Genomic DNA, 7538 nt, shown 5'->3' on the forward strand with positions numbered 1-7538 from the left:
AATAAAGAACATCTGCACTGGGAGCTCAATCAGCACCGTTACCAGCAGACCACGCATCAAAGTCTGACATACCCCGGCAAACGATCTGACCAGGAATAAAGGCAGATTTACTCCAAGCAGGTCCTTTGCAAAAGTAGACCTACAACAGCACTGCAGATTCAAACGCCAGTTTCCCACCAGAGACTCCAGTAACCCCATAAGAACTAATAGCTCCTAGAACTGCGTTTGGTCTTCTGGCTTTCGGTTGCTCATCACTTTGCCCCTTCTAATGGAAAAAATAAAATTCCCTGCACTTTGCTGTACATCAGAGACCAGTGTTTTATATGAATGTCTAACAAACAACCGCCAAACAAACTCTAAATAGATCAAGTCCAAGACTTTTCCACCAAAAGGCGCTCGTACACAAGGCACAGGAATGCTGTATTTCTTTTGAGGTATTTTGGGGGTGCTTAGGATTCAAATACCATTGTTTAATAGTCGTACTGATACACTCATTCCTTAAAATACTGCAAAACACGGGTGGGGGTAGGGTATAAACAGCTTCAGACCTTAGAACAACCTTTGCAGAGCAAATATGCACAGGTTTGCTGTAGAGGAAAGGATACGAGCCCTACATGTGTGTAAAATGCCTCCACCAAGACAGAAAACCAGTCTTCTGGTTTAGGCAAGCTGGAACACGTTAGCTTGCTCTCTACTAGAGGCTGATGCAAACGTGCGGGTCCACAAACACACGCAGAGGTGTCTACATGCCATTCCTGGCACATTTGTACAGGCTTACTTGACAACCAACTAATTTGAGGTTAAAAGAGACAGCAAAAGCCAAGCCAAGGAGGTGTGGAAAAAATTTTAAGAAGTGGTGTCCTGACAGCAGAAGCCCATTGGAAGGACCATGAGAACAGAGCGAGGCATGGTGCCTGGCCAGCACCAGGGCACCGGCTGTGCACCGCACCATGTGTTCCTCTGCTAACTTGAGAGGAGCTTCTTCTAACCCTGGTGGTTTTACACAATTTGTGTTTCTTCCTGGACAGAGAAGGGCTCCAATTATGTAAGAGCTTGGGAAAACAGCTGATGTTCCCGTGATGTAGCCTTCATTGTAGCCACAAAGCTCTCAACCCTGTGCCTAGCTAGCTCACCTGCGCACTGGGCACCCCACTGGCAGAGGGACACAGAACTTCACATCAAAGGAAGGCCCTGTGCAAGTCTTCAGACAAGGCAGACCCTGCACAGAGATAAGCAGAGATGGCCCCTCCAGCACCACGTTTACACCTAGTTACCCTGGAGATGAGGAGCCCCAGGGTGACAATAGTCCTGCCAGGGTACTGTGACACTGGCCTCTCTCATCAGCACCCACACAGGTTCTATCACTCAGCCCCTGCACACAGGCTGAGTGGAAGGCAAGGAACCCACAGTGGTGCCCTGTCACTGGGAGCAGATGCCCAGGGCAGCATTTCAGCTGTAATCACTTCCACCAAAAGCACAACCCCTGCATTTCTTCCTTTGTAGAACTTAAGAGATCAAGCATCCGTATTGTTTTCATGAGATAATGGTATCTCTAAAACATTTTTATCATTTAATTTGAGACAGTGTTTAAAATCCAAATTTAAAGTAGCCTTTAAAAAAAAACAAAAAACAAACAAACAAAAAAACCACACAGCTCACCTGAATCCCCCTGCTGAGCAGAGCAGAGCAGCCTGTGCTGATTTAAGTCCCAGCACAGTGCAGGACTGCCAGTAAAGCTGTGCATCCCAACAGCAAGGAGTGGGGAGCTGCCCACACATTGGCTGCACAGCCACATAGAGCCCAGCACAGCCTTGTGTCACACCGCAGCCCAGCACAGCCTTGTGTCACACCGCAGCCCAGTCCCGCGCGGAGCAGCGTTTCAGGTGAGTGACAAAGCACTGTAATGCTGAATGAAGTCGAGAAGAGTTTCAATGTGATTTTTGCCAGTAATAAACCACCTGCAAGATACCAACTATCTTTTCTTTAGCCTAAGATGTTACAATTAATTTACCCTCTCCCAAACCAAACCACTATCTTTTCATTTCATTTTCTCTTTTAAGATTCAGCCTTGAAAGGACTTAATTGTTCCAGTCCACCCACACAAACACAAGAGACAACTCCGTTGCAGTGGAGAGCCCTAAATAGCACAGACTGGTTCAGACTGACTAATACAAACACACATCTTGTTTAATGCTACGTTTGTTCCCAGGGGGATGCAGACCTGCCCTCTACTCCCACCCCACACCCACAGCCATTGCAGGCAGCCACCCAACCCCAGCTTGGGCAGCGCAGAGCTGAGCCACGAATCGATCCCTGTTGGAACTAGTCCAGCAAAGCCAAGTTGAACTTTAACAAAATTAACACGCTTACCCAGCTCATTACATGGCCACAGAAGCATCAGAATAGGAAAAAGAGCAGCATGTGGAGAGGGGTAAGCGGGGCTGCTTGCTTCCCTGGCACCCATACCGAGCTGAAGGCTGCGGTGCTGAGTGTGGGGTGGCTCAGGCTGCAACCCCAGGCCATTAGCAGCCCAGGCTCAGGGGCCTGCTGAGGCACACAGTCATGAAAGCAGCCATCAGCAGCTTGCAGGACTTCAAAAGGAAGCCACTTCTAGCCTCCAAGCTATCCACCCAGCCAAAGGAGGCCGGTGAAGGGCTGCCAACCTGCTCCTGCAGTTACAGGATACACGCCAGACAAGCAGCAGACCTGCAATTAGAAGAGGTGTTTGTTGGACTTCGTTCTGCAGCTTATTAGCAGAGAGGTAAGGTCGGCAGCTTCTTGTCCTAAGAAATGCCTGACCTCCGCCGAGCGCAGCTGGGCACGGCCGCCCTGTGTGACAGCATGAGCTCCTCCTGCTCACCTCCACTCAACTGAGGCGGTGCCGTGGCTCAGTGCAGCAGAAAGGAGTGTTCCACGCATGGAGAGCACAGCCCAGAGCCGTGCATCACCTCCGTGTCTGCCAAAAAGCTGACTAACAGCAGCCAGTGCTCTCCTCCACTCAGCCCATCTCAGTTCAAGGTAGAGCTCACTCCATTTCTGCCAAGGAAAACAGAGTCCAATCTCCGAACTGGAGGTCTTCCTTCCTTTACAACAGACCTGAGATAACAACAAGCTGCTGGTGTGTCCACACATCTTTTCAGGAGCACGGCAGATGACTGAAGAGAAACAGGGTCAGAGGCCCTCAGGAACATCTGAAGAAGGGAACGTGCTCATCCACACAAGCCACTTTGTATCAGCAACCATTCAGTCTCCTATTCAGCTCAACAGGAGGAAAGACAACAAGAGGCACACCCAAGGCACACTAACCTGCTGGCTGCAGAAGTGCCCCTAAGCGGAGGCTGAGGGAGAAGCAATGAAGACACAGCATGGGAAGGTCACCATCTTTGCTCTGCCCCACGCTTCCGGCCGAGGCAAGCTCCCCAGCCTGACACTGCATCCAGTCCTCTGCACCCAAAGGCCTGCCCACAGGCCCAGGAACAGACCTAACGCCTTTCTTAAACTAAAACAGAAAAGCACCCTCAGATGTCCCACAGCAGTCACTCCATACCTGACACCTCACAGCTGGACGTACATCTCAACACCGCTGACCACAGGCTGCATTCCCGGCTCCCACACGACGTGCAGCCACGGCCTCACATTACAGCCACCTCCACAGGACCTGTGCTCAGACCCTCTCCCCCCAGCAGAAGTTCAGCCACACCGCGCCCACACAGCTCACAAAACCTCGCAGAACAAAGCCGAGCAGCCCCACGCCGACGAGTTACCCGAACTGCTTACAGAGCTACGCTGCCTTCGGACCATGAGGGACGTCACTGGGGTTGGAGAGGTGCTGAGGCACGGGCAGCACACTACTTTGCAGGCACAAAGGACACAGAACACGTTCCCGTCAGAACCGGGCAGCTCCTCGCCCCAGCACGGCCCGCTCTCCCTGCCGGGCCCAGAGCCGTGCCCGCGGCTGGGACGAGCCCGGCACCAAAGGAAAGCACAGATCAAAGGAGCCCTGTTTGAAGGCGGGATCGCGTAATAACCGGCTGAGACGGTGATGCAGCACCTGATGTTGACTATTCACCAGCAGATGAATCACAGGGTCGGTCAGCACCTGAACTGCTAATAAAGAACACCAGCGGCTTTCTGAAATCCTGCTTTTGCACTACCAGCAATAGCAACGCAGTCCTGACGATCCATCCAGAAAAGTCAGCGTCCCACAGCACTAACACAAAAGCAGCGGCAATTAACCCAGCCTTTCTAATCACAGTCACTGCTGATCTCGTCAGCCAGGCAAAGTTCGGAGAGCAGCAAGGGCCGCCGACAGGACAGGGGGGCAGCCTGGGGGCACCCAGCTGTGTGAGAGGGGCCGGGTCTCCAGGAAAGCACACCCACAGCCCGGCCCATAGGGAACCTCGGTTATTGCCATGTTCCCATCCACCTAGAGCTCCGTGCTTTTGGAAGCACTGCTCTAAAACTGGGTTATAACTGCAAAAATAGCCAAGAAAGAAGAGCTTCTTGAAAGCATTTCCATTAAATTCTCTATATTTTACAGTCAACAGCTGTTTCTAAGTTGATGATCTCAAAAAACCTTCCAAACTATTGTGAAGTTAGGTTTCCAACACCAAGAAATACCATTCCTTACTTCACAGACATACGTGGCTTTTTGGTTCCATGGAGGGCGTGCTCAGAAGGTGTGTTCTTAGCCCCCATCAGAGCACACTGTGACCAACAAGCTCCTCAGCTCTTCCACTCCTGGTTACTCTCAGGTCTCACACAAGCCATCCCCAAGCATGCTGGCACACCCCTGTGAGGGCCAACCCACAACCAGGCCCACTGGAGCCCTGCTAATCCTCACTCACATTAAGGACGGAAGACAGCAATTCCCACTCTGAAATCTACTACATCTGGCACACTGCTGTGATCTCCTGTTGCTGTATACAGCTACACAGACGAGCAGGCTGAGATTTTAACCTGTTTATACACAGAAGAGACTAAAAGATATGAGGGCAGATACTGCGATCCTCTTTTGAGAGTCTAAATACCTAAGAATGGGAACAAATTCAAGTACTATTTCTTCCCCTTTGGCAGGAGTGAAGGGGTTAAAAAGGGGGCCTGGTTATTTATGGCGGCTGTTCCTAGATCCTATTTTAACATCAGACTTCATTATATTTAAGCATTGCTTCAGAGTACCAGCTGGTAAATAAAATAAACCCACCACCACGCTGATGTTGTTTCACTGCCTGTGTTGCCTCCTACCTCCAAGGAGATTCTTTGTTACTGATCAGGAGCCCACTGCTCATCCCTTCCCAAGAATACGGCTTCAGAGAGCTAAGCAAGGCCAGAGCAGGGCTGTGGGAGCATTGAACCAATTTTATCCCTCTCACAGACTCACCTCCATTCCTCCCAAATAAGCTCTGTGATGTGTTTCAGCCCTGCCCAAAAGGAGCCGGGGTTCTGGTGGGTGGAAAGCTAGACATGAGCCAGCACTGTGCCCTTGTGACCCAGAAGGCCAACCTGATCCTGGGCTGCATCAAAGGTCAGCGAGGGGATCCTGCACTTCTGCTCTGCGCTGTGAGACCTCACCTGGAGCACTGCATCCAGATGTGGAGTCCTCAGTACAGGAGAGACACGGAGCTGTTGGAGAGCGACCAGAGCAGGGCCACAAAAATCCCTACGAGGACAGCCTGAGAGCTGGGGCTGTTCAGCATGGAGACAGGAAGGCTGTGAGGTGAGCTGAGAGCAGCCCTGCAGTACCTAAAGGGGCTGTAAGAAGGAAGGGGACAGACTCTTCAGCAGGGTCTGCTGTGACAGGACGAGGGGAAATGGTTTCAGACTAAAGGAGGGGAGATTGGGATTGGATACAAAGAGGACATTTTTTACAATAAGTGCACTGAGGCATTGGCACAGATTGCCCAGAGAGGTGGTGGGTGCCCCATCCCTGCAGACATTCAAAGTCAGGCTGGACCAGGCTCTGAGCTCCTGATCTACCTGTGGGCCTCCCTGTTCAGCGCAAGGGAGCTGGGCTACGTGTCCTTTAGGGCCCCTTCTGACTCAAGTGATTCTGTGATTCCATGTGTCTCCTGCGGTGTGCTGGGCAACCTGGGCAAGACAGCACAAGGCAGCTCTGTGCTGGGCAGCCACGGGGCAACGGTGCTGCGCTGAGTGGGGCTGCCCCACACCTCCCTCCCCACAGCATTGGTGATGCTTCCCTGTATTTCCCTGTACACATTGGGACCTACCAACAGAGCCAGATCGCGGACAGCCACAGCACTACCACAAGCAGCAAAGCAGCGAGAAGAAGCCTTTCTGTGCATTGGGAAGACAAGTCCTCTCAAAAATAGATAAGTTTTGCAGGAAATGGTTATATTTAGCCCTCCCCTTTCACCTCAGCTCCTCAACACATCCTCCTTCTCCTACTGAAGGACCTTAATAACTGGTACTAGAGATCAGCTTTAACACATCGCCTCAGCAGAAAAAAATGCAGCCAACTTAATGCATGTTAATATAGAAGAGTGTAAACAACCACAGGAATATCAAGTATCTGGCTACTACGGCACAAGAACTCTGGTGTCTCAAAGAGCGTTAAAAAGATAATACGACCAAAGTTATTGTGTGAGTTTAGTCTGAGGAGGGCGAGGCTGAACTTCTGCAGGCACTACTGCTGCCCTCACAAATGCTTTTCACACTAACCAACACAGCTCCAGTATTCGCTATGGAATACAAACAGGAGGTAACAGCCTCAACAGCTGCACACCAAAACGCTTCCCACTACACACGTATAAAGCTTTATAAGGAACTGGGTTTCCAAGAGTTACTGCTCAACAGAACCTGGGGAGAGGCTGTGAACGGTGTCTCCAAAGCACCACCAGCAGAAGGCCAGCAGGATTTCCCTTTCTCAGCTGTAACTTCAATACCATGCTTTAAGAACTAAAACAAGAAATCTATGAAACAGCTTTCTTCCCTCCGGCTGTTTCATTTAACTATCAGCCTCGCCTTCCACGCTGCTGGCCTCGCTACAGCTCAGCATGTAAAAACTGACAATTTAAAAGCCGAGACGGTGGAGGTTGATCTGAGTCAGAGCAACAGGCACAGACCTCGTCCCGAGGTGGAACGGCAGCAGTCAGCACAGAGCAGGCCAGTCCCGCTGGCAGGGCTGCAGGGCCATGGCAGGCACGGCGGAGGGAGATGGGGCACCTCCTGCTCCCCTTCAGAGACCCAGGGATGCCTTCCACAAGTCGGTCCGGCCAAAGGAGCCAGGTGGCTGAGAGCAACACCCGTCCTTATCCGCGGCCTCGGCTTCGCCCATCGCAGCCTCAAGGCAACCCGAGACTTGTCAAGCAGCACCAGAGCTCGGTGCGTACAAGCGGGAGGACGCCGGCAAAGCGCCCGCCGTGCCGCGGTGCGCCGCGCTCTCTTCGAGCAGAGGCAGGAAGGCGGCACGCAGAGACCATCACGGAGAGCAGACGGGAATTTCAGGCGCTCGGAGCTCCGTCAGCGCCCACAGCGCAGCGCGGCTCCCGGGGCCGCATCTCACGGCTCCCCAGCACCGC

The sequence above is a fragment of the Meleagris gallopavo genome, chromosome 7 (genome assembly GCF_000146605.3).
Source record: "Meleagris gallopavo isolate NT-WF06-2002-E0010 breed Aviagen turkey brand Nicholas breeding stock chromosome 7, Turkey_5.1, whole genome shotgun sequence".
In the NCBI taxonomy this organism is placed as follows: domain Eukaryota; kingdom Metazoa; phylum Chordata; class Aves; order Galliformes; family Phasianidae; genus Meleagris; species Meleagris gallopavo.